This window comes from Mytilus galloprovincialis, chromosome 5, assembly GCF_965363235.1.
Source record: "Mytilus galloprovincialis chromosome 5, xbMytGall1.hap1.1, whole genome shotgun sequence".
Lineage (NCBI taxonomy): Eukaryota > Metazoa > Mollusca > Bivalvia > Mytilida > Mytilidae > Mytilus > Mytilus galloprovincialis.
In genome coordinates, this window is record NC_134842.1 from 58,806,725 (window position 1) to 58,821,175 (window position 14,451).

Sequence of the window (14,451 nt, forward strand, 5' to 3'; positions counted from 1 at the left end):
TAAACGAAGTTGGGAAAGAGGTTTGTTTATTTTGCTATCTTCTGCAGTCTGGAAAAAACTGGACATCAAAATTCAGGTAAGTTTTTAATTTTCTGAAACGTATACTACATATAACTTTTATATATCTAGTTCCTGTCATGCCTTAAAACTTTCCTAGATGTACCAGTTTGTCTGTACTCATAGAAAGTTTTGAGGCCATATTTTTCAATTCCATATGATGAACCTTAAATCAAACTACGGATATTACTTCCTAAAATATGCTTTCCTGTGCATATACCGATTTTTTGTGTCAAGGATTGATGCTCCATGTACTTTCTTTTCTATTCTATTATACTCAGTTAAATGCAAGCCTCCCTGTAGTATCTGTCTTCTGTTGGTATTAATCATGGGAGTGGAATATGTATATATTACTTGCATAGCATAGTCAGATTGAAAAAGGCTCCGAAATGGCAAGTGTAAAACTAGAAAACAAACAGCCTAATTTATGAACAAAAAATGAGCGAAACACAAATATCTATGCACTTACATACAGAATGTGTCGGGTTAAAAATTTTAGCGGGAACCCTCCCCCTAACCTGGGACAGTGGTGTAACCAGTTTGTTTTACAGTAATCATGCTCCTCTGTCTGTCACTGTAACGGGAAAGGTGGATATTACATATAGTAGACATTCTGTTTAGTACAACAGGTAAATACGGATCTTTTCAAGCGTTATGAAGATGGACATTTGCGTACAGCACTTTCCTTACAAAATTGATCGCTTTTAACGTACAGGTAATTCCCAGATATTACCTAATAGTTTTACAAATGAGTGCCTGCCGAGATGTTCAAGTCCAGGTTGACTATAGGCATATACCTAGTCAACCCTTAGGTTCCATCCTCTTATTAAAACGTCGGACATACGGAATTTCTTACACTCGCGGAAGTTTGAATAATTCTTTTAACATACAAACCATTTATTCCGTATGCGTATCCTTAAATTTTTAATATTGAGTAGTAGAGTCAAGAAGAAAATGTTATCTGAAGTTGAAAAATTTAACATATTACTATAAAATGCCAGTTGGCATTCATTCCAGAGTAAAACGAGGTTCAGGGAATGATAAAGACAGCAAAACAAGTTTACATTACATATACGTCAAGGAATTACCGTAATGTACATTATTTTATAGAAGATTAAAGCTTGTATTGATCAGCTCAATAGATTACTTAAGGATAAACAACATGTGAAATTCGGCTGTCGTTCCGAACTCTTAAGACTTTGTTAATTTATATCAAAATTAGATTATATCAAATGAAGTAGCTTCTATTTTTGATAACAAACAGTAATGAACTTATGTTTTTTGTTATTGATGTTTATATCTATTACTTTAGATTGAAATCAAGTTTTATTGTTAATCAAACATTATAGGTATACCATATGCTTAACTTCTGTAACTTCTGTTACTCAGATACATCATATTAAGATCCCGCTGATAGTACGTAGTGTTTGATCATTTCAACATGATCTTTTATTTATGAAGGTGGCACTACTTCAGACGATGTAACTGAACATTAACAACCAGAGAATATTTTTTATTACCTTAGCTGTATTTGGCAAAACTTTTAGGGATTTTTGGTCCTCAGTGCTGAAATGATCTGTAAGGCGATGGCGTATTGCTACAAGGGTATTTTATGTATTGTATTGTAGATGTCTTTGTTTATAAAGACGCAAACCATGCTGGATTTCTGATACTTTCATCAAGGTAGATAACTGTGTTAAACATTGTACATAGTAACATACGGAATGAAATGACGGACATATATTCCGGATCAATATTAAAGTTAGGATATTACATCCCTCCTCAACTTAGATAAAGAAATAATTTTCATTTAAAGTAATTGAAATATTAAACATTAAACATTTTTGTTGTCGTTGAAATTATCTATCAAAAGAATGAAATGAAGTCTATGATTGTCATAAAAATGGATTTCAAATTTTCTATCGTATAAAGTTTAAATGTTCTGACTAGAGTTTCTTGACTAGAATCCACAGATTGATTACTAACAAACTAATGTCTAGTTCACTACTATACTATTCTAAATGATACTAAATATAATCAACAAAACATATTTTATGAAACTTTGAGCCTTTTTACTCTTTCACTAATCTAGGGGATTATTATGCCCCATTCACTGACTTCACTGATATAATTATAGGGGATTATTATGCCCCATGCACACGCAATAAATTTCAATGGTTTGATTAGAATTAACGCACATAGTCTTCTAAATATTTAGGAACATGTTTTTGTCGCACTGGTCTTTCACTTTGTTGTGGAGTAGTTGACTGTTGTTCCGTTCCTGAAGAAGGTGGTTGATCTTGAATATTTGACGGTATTATATTTTCAAATTGTTCTTCAATTTCATCATCATTGTGGATCGGTGGACGGTTCACTTTCTTGAATTTTGATGAGTTTCGAGTAACTACTTTCTCGCCATTTGTAGCGGTGATCATACTTCCTTTCTTGTTCATAACATTATACGAATTCGGTTCGTAAGCTGGTGTAAGTTTGTTTTCTTTACGATCGGTCTTCCTCAACACGTAATTTCCTATTTCAATATTACTCGGCTTTGCATGATTTCTCTCATCAAATTGTTTTTTCATTTTTCATTTTTCACTTTCATCATTTTGTCGTGCATTTTCATCCATTTGTTTGTTGGTAATGTTAGGTTTGTGCACTTGTGGAAGTTTCGTTACTGGTTCCCTGTTGAATAATAACTGAAACGGCGGGTAACCTGTGCTTGTGTGTGGAGTTGCTCTAAATTGTCTGAGAAATTTAAATAGTTCTTGTTTCCAGCTTTTTCTTTCCACATGATCTGCTTTAATTGTCTTCATCATTGGTTTATTAAATAATAAATTAATGGTGTTACACGGCGATGTTCAAATCCAGTATTCTCAGCATATTGTCTGAATGCATGAGAGTTAAACGGAGGACCATTATCTGTTTTGATTACTTTAGGAATTCCGAAAGTAGATATAACTTTGTCCAAAACAGGAATAACAGTTGAAGCAGAGTCGGATTTTATTACTTCAACTACTGGATAACGTGAATATTCATCTGTAATTACGAATAAGAGGTCTCCGCTAGGTAATGGACAACAAAAATCAGCACTCAAATTTGCCCATGGCTTTTCTGGCAATTCAGACATTCTTAACGATTCAATTCTTTTGGTGTGTGTAACAGATTGACATGCTGAACAGTCTTTAATTGCATTATCAACTCTGTCGTTAAGTCCTGGAAACCATATCTTGGAACGTAAGAATGCTTTAGTTTTGGTGATACCCTTATGACCTTCATGCGCAATGTTAACAGCTCGCACACGGAGTTCAGATGGGAGTACAATACGATTGTCTCTGAGTAAAATAGTGTCACCATAGGTTACAAGTTCACCGCTGATGCTCCTTAATGCTTGTAATTCCTCAATGTCAATTTCCAGATCTGTTATGTTTTTGATTTTAAACCATTGTCCAGTTCTTACGAATTCTATTGCCTTTTGAATAGTTTTATCCTTTGAAGAAGCCATTTTAACTCTATCAAGTGTCATTGCACGAGGGACTGCTTCAGACATAACAAATCTCACATACTGTTCTGCTATAGATTGTTCTCGGGATTTGACATGGTTGTCTGATGGATGTCTTGACATAAAATCTGCAGGATTTTCACTTCCTGGTCGATATGTTATCTTAAGTTTGTAAGGTTGTAATCTCAAACCCCAACGTTCAATTCTCAGCGGTGGTTTTGGTTTCTGTCAAATACGCTCTAGTGGCTTGTGATCTGTTATAATGTTCACGTTTGGTGCACCTCTTATGTACATATCAAAGTGTTCACATGCCCAAACAATAGCGAGAGCTTCCCGTTCAGTTTGGCTGTACCTTGTTTCTGTGTCAGTAAGACTCCTGCTTGCATAAGCTACAGTCTTTCCTTCTTGTTACATTATTGCCCCAAGGCCGACAGGACTGGCATCTACTAAAATATCAATCTCATGTTTCGGATTAAAATATGTTATTACAGTGTCACTAGATAGTTCACATTTTAACTTTTCGAAAGCTGCTTCTTGTTCGGAGCCCCAGTTCCAGTTTGTATCTTGACGTGTTAGTCTTCTTAATGGCTCGCATAATGTTGCATAATTCTGTATGAATCTATATGAGTATGTAGTCATACCTAGAAAGCTACGTAGTTCTGGTACATTTTTCGGTGGAGACATATCTTTGATTGCGCTAACCTTCTTTGGATCTGGCGAAATGCCTTCTTTCGAAAATGTAACCCCGAAAAACACTACTTGATCTTTATTGAACTCACACTTTTCAAGATTTAAAGTTAGTCCATTTTCAAGTAACCTCTTGAATGTGGCATCTAATGCTTTATCATGTTCTGCTTGTGATCTGCCATATATGATTATGTCGTCTGAAATGTTTTTAACTCCAGGTATACCACTTATAACATTGCGGATTACTTCTTGGAAAATTTCTGACGCTGATGATATGCCAAAATTGAGACGTTTGTAGCGAAATAGACCTGCATGTGTACTAAATGTTGTTATATAACGAGACGAAGGATGGAGTTCCAGCTGGTGATATCCTGACCGTAGGTCCAGCTTTGTGAAGAGTTTTGCTCCAGTTAAGTCATGTATAAGTTCATCTATAGTTGGTAAAAGATGACGCTCACGAGATATAGCTTTATTTGGCTGACGCATGTCAACACACAGTCTAATTTCGTCTGGGTTTTTCTTGGGTGGGGTCACTATCGGTGATACCCAAGGTGTAGGTGTATCTTCTATTTTCTCAATGATATCTTGCTCCTGCAATTTCACAAGTTCTTTTTCAACCTTATCACGAAGGTGAAATGGTGTCCTGCGGTGTCTCTGCGCTACTGGTTTCACATCTTCATTGATGTGCAATTTGATTGGTTTTCCCTTGTATTTGCCTATGCCTTGAAATAATTTTGGATATTTTTCTTTAGGATCTGTAATTTGGTTTATTATCTTAACAAGCCCTAGCTTGCTTGTAAGTGGATATCCTAATAAAGCTCCGATTTCCTTCAACTACATAGAAAGTGTCACAGTCAATAGTACTTTTTGTCTCGACACTCAGCTGACAATGACCCATAACCTTTAAAGGATCACTTCCGCCATACGGTAATAAATTTGGATTATTGCCCTTTTTCATCTTAGGTGCTCCTATCTTGTGATAAGTTTTCTGGTCAAGAAGGTTAACTGTTGCACCAGTGTCTAGAAGAAAGTTACAATGTTTGTCATTTATGCGAATGTTTACTCTTGGTGTTTTTGAACCAACTACACTTACATGTTCTTGTGACGGGGTAATCATGCTGATATGATATGCATATTCTTCATCACTACTTGATTCATAGTTATTATTATTTGTGTTATCTTGAACCTCTCTAACTTTTTCTTGTCTTGGATTGTGCCTCTGTCTACATACTTTGCTGAAATGATTAAGTTTACTACAATGGTTGCATTTTTTCCCTTTAGCTGGGCATTCATTTGTATGCGGGTACTGTCCACCACAGTTACGGCATGTTCGTTTGTGTTGTTTAGAATAATCATTACGGTATTGTGGCTTTGTGTTATTTCTTTGGTTGTTTTGCTTTTGTGGTTGTCTTTGGGCGGTACGGTGTGTAGATTGTACTTTATTTATGGTTTCGCGTTCCATAGTTAGAGCTTGTGAATCTGCCATCTCAAGCGCCCTTCCAGTTGCCAATATGTCATCAAGTGTCTTGGCAGGTTCCCTCAGAGCTCTTCGTCTGAGCCTGTTTGATTTACAGTTTTGAATGACTTGTGTGAGAATTTCACTGTCTATGTTGGCAAATTTGCAATTTTTGGATAACTTCCGTAATTCGGTAACAAACTCGTCTAATGATTGACCATCTATTTGTTTATAGCAACGGAATTTATATATTTCCATTTGTATGTTCTTCTTGGGGTCAAAATAGTCTTTCAGTACTTTCTTTGTTGCATCATATGTGGCTAATGTTTGCTTTTTCTCGGCATCGTATATATCATAGACCCTTTCCCCAGCATAATGCAATAATAAGGCACGTTTTCTGTCTTCATCGTCGATATCCAGACCAATGAAGAGGTTTTCCAGGCGTTCAACCCATTTTTCCCAACGAGGACCTGCGCTTGATTTGTCTGCTTCAATATCAAAGGAAGGAAATGCGGGTAAATTAAAAGCTGCCATTTTCTCGTCGCCAATGAAATGATCTGTAAGGCGATGGCGTATTGTTACAAGGGTATTTTATGTATTGTATTGTAGATGTCTTTGTTTATAAAGACGCAAACCATGCTGGATTTCTGATACTTTCATCAAGGTAGATAACTGTGTTAAACATTGTACATAGTAACATACGGAATGAAATGACGGACATATATTCCGGATCAATATTAAAGTTAGGATATTACAAATGCTCTTTAACTTTGTACTTTATTTGGCTTTTAACATTTTTTTATTCGATCGTCGCTGATGAGTCTTTTGTACAGACGAAACGCAAGTTTGGCGCAAATATAAAATTACAATCCTGGTATCTATAATGAGTTTATTTAATATTATTATAAAACTATCGTCTGTATAACCTTTTAGTCAAGGGGTAAGTTAAACTCAATGGACATCTATACCATTACATTAGTGTTTTTTTCTACTGTTCAAAAAGGTCAAGATGGTTCAGAAATTGAAAAGGATGAATTGATGAATGACTGATTTTTGAACGCACAAGACTATATCACATAGAGGTAGAATGGCATGCAACTTTCAGAGCTGCAAAATTTAATAAAATCTCTCTTAGGGTCCGATTGAGAAAACAACATGTTCGCAGTCGTTCAGGAGAAATTCCTTGTGATATTTCTGTATACTTCTGCTAAAATATTTTTTTCCGAAAATAGCATATCTCGTTTGGAAATATTTCATCCCTAAACATTTCATAGCAACTCACACATCACCACCAGAAGAAAATACAATAAACAGCTGCGCCATGAGCGCATGATACGCCCTTCGTCTTTTGTGAGACGTTTTATGCAATAATCATAAATAGTTTCTGAGATACGGCGCGACATGGGAAAAAAATCCTTCGTTTACAAATACTCAATAACTCTAAAATAAAATTTTTGAACCATCACCAAAATTATACAGATCTTTAGATTTATATAACTAGAAGTGTGTAAAGTTTTGAGCAATAGTCATTAATGTTTTTTTAAGATACGATGCAACATGCGAACCCCCCTCTTTTTTACAAAAAAACTCAATAACTCCAAAAAGAAATTTTGAATCATCACCAAAAAGTATACAGATCTTTAGATTAATATAACTAAGAAATGTGTAAAGTTTTAAGCAATAATCATAAATTCTTTATGTGATATGGCGCGACATGTGAACCCCCCCCCTTTTTACAAAAACTCAATAACTCTAAAATAAAATTTTGAATCATCCCCAAAAAGTTTACAGATCTTGGGATTAATATAAAAAAGAAGTGTGTGAAGTTTAAAGCAATAGCAAGAAATAGTTTTTGAGATACAGCGCGACATGTAAAAAATACACCCCCTGTTTTAGTTGTAAAGTTGTCAAAAAGTTTAAATCCTATTTTCACCAAAAAGTATACAAATCGTTTGACCATCATAAGAAACAACTATGTTAAGTTTCATGAAATTTGGATAAGCAGTTCTCAAGTTACGGTACGACATGTGGACGCCGGACAGACGGACAGACGGACAGACGGATGCCGGACATTTGTATACCATAAAACGTCCCGTCAAAAATGTTGACGGGCGTATATAAATTAAACATGAGCGGCACATGAACATTTTAATTCCATATGCTGTCATCAAGTCAAATGGTGAACAAGTGAGTTTTCTTGAATATCTTCAGGCCCGTAGCCAGGAATTTTCAAGGGGGGTTATTTGGACTCACGAACTCGACTTTAACAGTCACAAAACAGAACGTTGACTTTAACAGTGCTTATTTGTTTTCAAGGAGGGGAGGGGGGTCGTCCGACCCCCGAACCCCCCTGGCTACGGGTATGATCTTTAATGACACAACAATTTCTTGATACTGAACTTATCATTTTTTGGAATAGCCATACACAAATAATTGTGCACGATTTATCTTATTTCGGCTTTAAAGTAACGGTAATCATATTGGAGGATTGGAGATAATGGATATAACAGATACAGTTAAGTCTGCCTCATATCGGGACTTACAACTAGAAATGGACAATGAGGGTCGGTTGAAAACAAAACTTTACGACAAAAGAGATGATTTCAGCTTCACAATTGTGAGTTTTCCATTTCAGCAGCACCTGCATACGGAGTATATTATAAGTTATCTACGTTCATATCCGTAGATATGGATATTTTAACACCCTGAAGTACCCAAGTACACCATGAGGCGTAGCCGAAGGGTGTACAGGGTACTTCAGGGTGTTAAAATATCCATATCTACGGATATGAACGTAGATAACGAATTTATCCCCGGTCTTAGTCCGAATCGGACGAGTTTTATGGAAATTCGGGTACAAACTGTAACGTGAAAACAACGTTTTTTTCATTGTCTAAAAAAGTTTTATTGAAATTTGGAAATTTTACAGTTTCTACGGGGTGTAGGGTACTACCTTTGGTAGAACCCTACAGGTAGTCAAATATAAGATGTTTTTAATACGGAGACAGAGAAACTTGATTGAGTCAAATTTGGCGCTCAATGTTGTGAGAGTTACGTCATAGATAGTGTGACGTTAACGTGGGATATTTGCATAGCTAGGTCAGTAGTCCCATTCCTTGAAAATGTGGTAGTCAATTGATGCATTTAATGAAATGAGTGTAAATGATCGGCATAATAGGACAAAATTGTAATGAATTAAATATTTAATTACAAACATCATGGATAATCTACAGAATTCAATATTTCACAAGGAGCAATCATGGAACTAAGGAAAACTTGCGTGAAGTTCCCCGGGACAATGGTTAGCAACGTCTGGGCATATGGGCAATCGTAACTACTCGGCCATTCTCGCTACGCAGTACAATAGACTCGTATGCACTACGGAGAAATTCTTCTTAAATTGTTGGCCGGAATTGTAGTGATCCGCGACACAAAGAAGTTCTATCCTCCAGGTGGCGCTATAATTTGGTTACATATCACAGAGTAATCAAGAACTTTAACTTTGCCAAATATTTTGGCGCGAAAGAAGGAGCAAAGTAAATAAGTAATGGTAAAAAATTTGTACCATTCCAGTCGAAAAAATATAAAATTCAATCGGATCGGAAAATTTTCCGGACAGGAGCAAGTTAAATCAGTAGTGGTAAAAAAAATGTACCAGTCCAGTCGAAAAAATATAATTTTGAATCGAATCGGAAAATTTTCCGGACAATGATTCCTCCGCCTAATGCATACGAGGTTATTTCTTCGTGCAACCAGAAAGGCCGAGTTGTTCCGATTGGGCATATGGGTTAGCAACACCCTAGTCTGTTTCCCGGGAGGCCGTTATTGAAATTCTTGACAATACCGTCCGGTATGGGCTAATTTTACTATTTGAAATGAACGATCTCGAGCATGCGCAGTTACGCATTGTTGTTCCTCTTTGCCGCTTCGAAGATGGTAGTGGGTTACAGAAAGCCACGATACAGGTGAGTGGAGTAATTTTAAGTTGCCCATTTTGAAAGTGAGATAGCCAAAACTCACCCGATGCGTGTGGTATAATTTTTTTGAACAATTATTAATCGCCCACAGATGGGCAAGCTTTTGAAGTGGCCGCGAGGCCCTTCTTTTTGTGTCAAACTCGCAACTTTAGCCCAAAAAATTGTTAAAAACAACTTTGCAAGCTTTCTAAGTAAAATATAAACGTGCTGCTCGTTTTTTTTGACGAAAAAAATCAGTAATTTCCTCTATTTTACAAAGAAAGATTTGTACAAGTTGTGTTTTTATAATGTGAAACATGGGCGAGGGGTCTCAAAAAGGCATACACAAGCTAAGTCACAACCAATTTCAGAAGCAGTGATCACTGGTGATCCTCAAAACATGTCTACAACTCAAAGACCTGGGTTTATAGTGGACCCGGATTCGTTATGTTATGGTAGACCCCCTCCAAAAAAATATTTATATAGAGGCATATATGCCGGCCTCAGAACACATTTATTCTTCCCCTTGGCTACAATGCATTTTTTAGTTAAAGTCAAATTGAATTAAAAAATTTGCACCGCTACAAACATGAAATAAATTTAACTGCTTAGGCCACATTTAAAAGAATGTCTGTTTCCCCTCCCCCGGGTCTACCCTTTTTAAACAGACCAAGGATTTGTATAGTAAGAATACAAATCCTTGAACAGACCAGGAAGGCAGGTTCTTTTTTTTTCTTCAACTGGATGTGATTGTCATAGCATGGTCACATGAATGGTTTGACTTGTCCAGTCCAGGCCACTTATCAGTTGTTTGTGCTCAATTTGAGTGTATTTATTTAGATTATAATCCTTCTGCTTTCAAGCACTTTCCAAAAATGGAAACAAATTATTTTCAGGAAAATAATTTTTTGACCCGCCGTCTTATTTTTGACCCGGGTGGGGGTAGGGGAAACAAACATATTTTTAATTTTGGCCTTATAGACCATTATTGTTCTGATAAAATATACTTGTCCTAGGACAATCCATCAGTGCTTTTTCTTTTGAGGGCCCTATTAGCATGCCAATGGTAGGATTTGAATCTTGAATAAATGACGAAGGCTAATTTCTACCCTACTTTCATTTTGGCCAAATCACTACTTTCACTTCCAACAATAATTTTTTCCACATGTTTTACTTATTTCAATATAAATGCAACTGATAGGACCACTTTAATAGTAAACATTTCAAAGAAAACAGTAGACAGATTACTTGGGAAGAAATACCCTATATAATAATTGGGAACTATATTCCTAGACCACGAACAAAGGGAATTAATTTTGATCTGAGGCCTACAGCTACATCAAGTGAAATTTTGGAAAGAAGTACAAATGTACAAACCTAAGATAAAAAAATATATTGATAAATTTAGTAAAGGTTCTCAGGCTGTCTGTATCCGATGACGCTTGTTGTTAGTCCAAATAATTATGAGGTATTGAAAGGCTTTTACATTTTTTTTTGCTTTGAAGCCTTTCAGCTATGTATCACAAACTTTGTGTGACCCTCAAAATGTCAGACAATAAATCATTTGGTCATACAAACCCTAAAACAGTGGGGCACATGGAATGCTTTCAGCACGGCCACCAGAAATTTCCACATTTTTCCTTCATAAGACCCTCAAAAATTATTTTACTAAATTTGTAACTATTTTAAATTTGCATGTACCAGACTCAGACATTGGGCTTGTGACTCAAGGCAGACTTTTGCAAGGCAAAATATGTATACCTTTAGAACATGTACATTGTTTGTAATTGTTTACATTTTTCTGTCAGTTAAATTTTTGGCCTTTTTAATTCAATGTAATTTATCTTTGTAAAAACAACATGTGGTATGACAGCTAGTGAGACAGATCTCATTAAAGGGTACAATCTTAGGCGGTACTGTTGGGCCAGGCCCCTCCCCCCCCCCTTTTGTGAGAAAAATTTGGTTGATTATATAGGGAATCACTGAAGCATGACTGGAGTGAACACCCCCTTTAGTTCAGTCAGTGGGCCCTCCATTATGAAAAGTTCTGGATCCGCCAGCCCACTAATAATAATACATGTATATATACAGAAATAGACCTCAACTTTCACATAAATATGATTTAGAACATAGAATATATCATGCATTTAAAGCTTGTCAAAAGCAGAGACGGAGTTGGAGGGTTTTTCAGGTAGCGGGGCCATTCCTTATTTCCTTATGCTTGGAAAAATATAGGGAATCACTGAAGCATGACTTGAACAGCCCCTCTTGGGCAGTCGGTGCCAGAGGGATGACCCTAGTAAAAAGGTCTGACATTCCATACCTGATAATGAAAGAAAACACCAGAAACTATTTACTGAGGTGATTTTAAATAAACTAAATGGGATTTCATATATGAACATAATTAGTCCCTGATTCATAAAAATTGTACAGTATATTTAAAGTACAATAAAATTAAATCACTTAGTCTAGTGTTTTATTTATACTACTAGTACTTTTAAAATTGGTGATTATTAAAGAAAGACAACTCTTACTTCCAACATTTCTGGACAAAATGTTACTTGAATCAGTGATTTAAGATCACCCATTTCAGTCTAACTGATATATACAAGTATGTACAAGTATTTATATACATGTATAAACTTGTAAGGTTAAAAAAATAAGCTAGTTTTCATTTTTACCTGTATAAGAATGATTTTTTTGTGGATAGAATCAGTCAATCTAATGATTTACCTTTATTTCACTTTCAATGTTGACATTCTTTTCTAATATCTGATTAATAGCCTAACACACATCAACCATGCATAATCCATTTCTAGCTAAGGGTTTAATTGAAGATCACATGAATAGGGATTCAATGAGGTTGAATTATTCACTTGCAAGTCTCTTAACTCATCATCAGTGTTTATTAGCTTAATCACAAGTCAGAAATATGAAATTTTACCTCTGCCAAATGATAAATCACAAGTCAGCATTTTTTTTTAATTGCTGCATTAAAAATATCAGAAAATACCATGACATATAACAAGAAGAGATATATATATACAAAATGTATAAAAACTAGAAGGGGATTTTTTTCCATGCCACATTAATGGACATGATGTATGCATAATTTTTTGTTTTACATACATTGTACAACAACATGTATATATGTACAATAATATTTACTTTTTTCTTTCAGGAACAATGATAAACAAGTGAACTGATGGTTTAAAACTACCAAGATGTGAAGTAATGAACTAAAGAGTAACGTGAAGTCAGACAATACAACCTGAGGTGTCAGAATTTGTGCAAAATTTTTGTTATTTGCAGATATATGGATGGATTTTGTCAAAATATGAACTGAAACACTGGGATAAAATTATGTTTTTTTTTTTTCGTATAAAAGATCCGGTTGTGTTCCATAAATGTATTTCTAATAATGAATTTAAGAATTAAAATCTATATTTATTTACTGAGTTTATTGCTGCCCAAAAAGAGGTTATTGTCTCTACTTTTCTACAACTTATTATTTCATAAATTGATTGTATATCTTCTATAATGTTTATGTGACAGAAAATATTGATTAATAGTGCCCTGTTGTTGACATTAGTCCAATATAGTAGTCTCTTGTTTGTTTGGGCAAACATAGAATGTATTTGAAGAATTAAGCAATTTATACAAACGGTATTGTTTCAATGGGGTTGAATTCAAAGTCTTGAAATTGTGGGGTCCTTTTCTATGCTATTTTGGATTTTTGGGTCCCGTTTTTACATTGGTCAACATTGAGGTCTTAAGCATGTTAAGGGTCCAAAATAAAAAAAACTTTGTTTGAATTCATTAAAAAAAATATTATTTAGTCTCTTTGATTAGCCAAAACTAACAGTGTACACACTATTTCTAATTTGTATGCCCCACCTCCGATAGTAGAGGGCCATTATGTTTTCTGGTCTGTGCGTTTGTTCATCTGTCCAGTTTCAGGTTAAAGTTTTTGGTCAAGGTAGTTTTTGATGAAGTTGGAAGTCCAATCAACCTGAAACTTAGTATATATGTTCCATATGATATGATCTTTCTAATTTTAATGTCAAATTAGAGTTCTGATCCCAATTTCACGGTCCACTGAACATGGAAAATGATAGTGCGAGTGGGGCATCCATGTACTGGGGACACATTCTTGTTTAGTCCTTTTTGAATTTGGTCCATATTGAGCTAATTTTAATTTTGTTTGATTACAACAAATATTGAATTTGTTAGTTTGGTTGATATGCTGGATATAACTGTGTGTTCAGAATTTTAATTTTGTGTCTTAATTTTTAAAATTGGTCCATTTTAAGGTTCAAAAGGTCCAAAATGAAACTTTTTGAGTCCTTTTGAAATTTCGTCTACATTGAATGTAAAAAAGATGATGTGGTATAAATGCCGATGAGACAACTCTCCACACGAGAAATCACAGAAATCAACAACTATTGGTTACTGTACAGCCTTCAACAATGAATAATGCCCATACTGCATTGTCAGTTATAAAAGGCCCCGAAATGACAAGTCTTTTTAGGTCCAAAATATAGTTGTTTGGTTTCAACATAAATTGAATTTTGTTAGTTTCTTTGATATGCTGGATCTAACAGTGTACTTGATACTATTTGATTTTTGGTCTGTCATGGTTTTCAAATTGGCTCATATTAAGGTCCGTAGGGTCAAAAATTAGTTAAAAATATATATGTTTTGTTGGTGGTTTAAAATGCTAAATCTACCCAAACATTTAGATTTTGGAAACTGGACCCTAATGCAAATGTAGGTATATGTCTAATTTTATT

At 35.1% G+C, this 14,451-nt stretch overlaps 1 protein-coding gene and 1 long non-coding RNA gene across 3 annotated transcripts in view; one reads left to right on the forward strand and one right to left on the reverse strand.

Annotated features, from left to right (window-relative positions):
• The window catches only part of LOC143076139 (universal stress protein in QAH/OAS sulfhydrylase 3'region-like), a 37,879-nt gene that overhangs the window by 2,435 nt on the left and 20,993 nt on the right, over window positions 1-14,451 (reverse strand). The gene's annotated exons all lie outside the window — the stretch shown is intronic.
• On the forward strand, window positions 11,939-13,109 carry LOC143076131 (uncharacterized). Its single transcript, XR_012978541.1, has 2 exons — window positions 11,939-12,019; window positions 12,840-13,109. It is a non-coding gene; the product is annotated as an uncharacterized LOC143076131 (long non-coding RNA).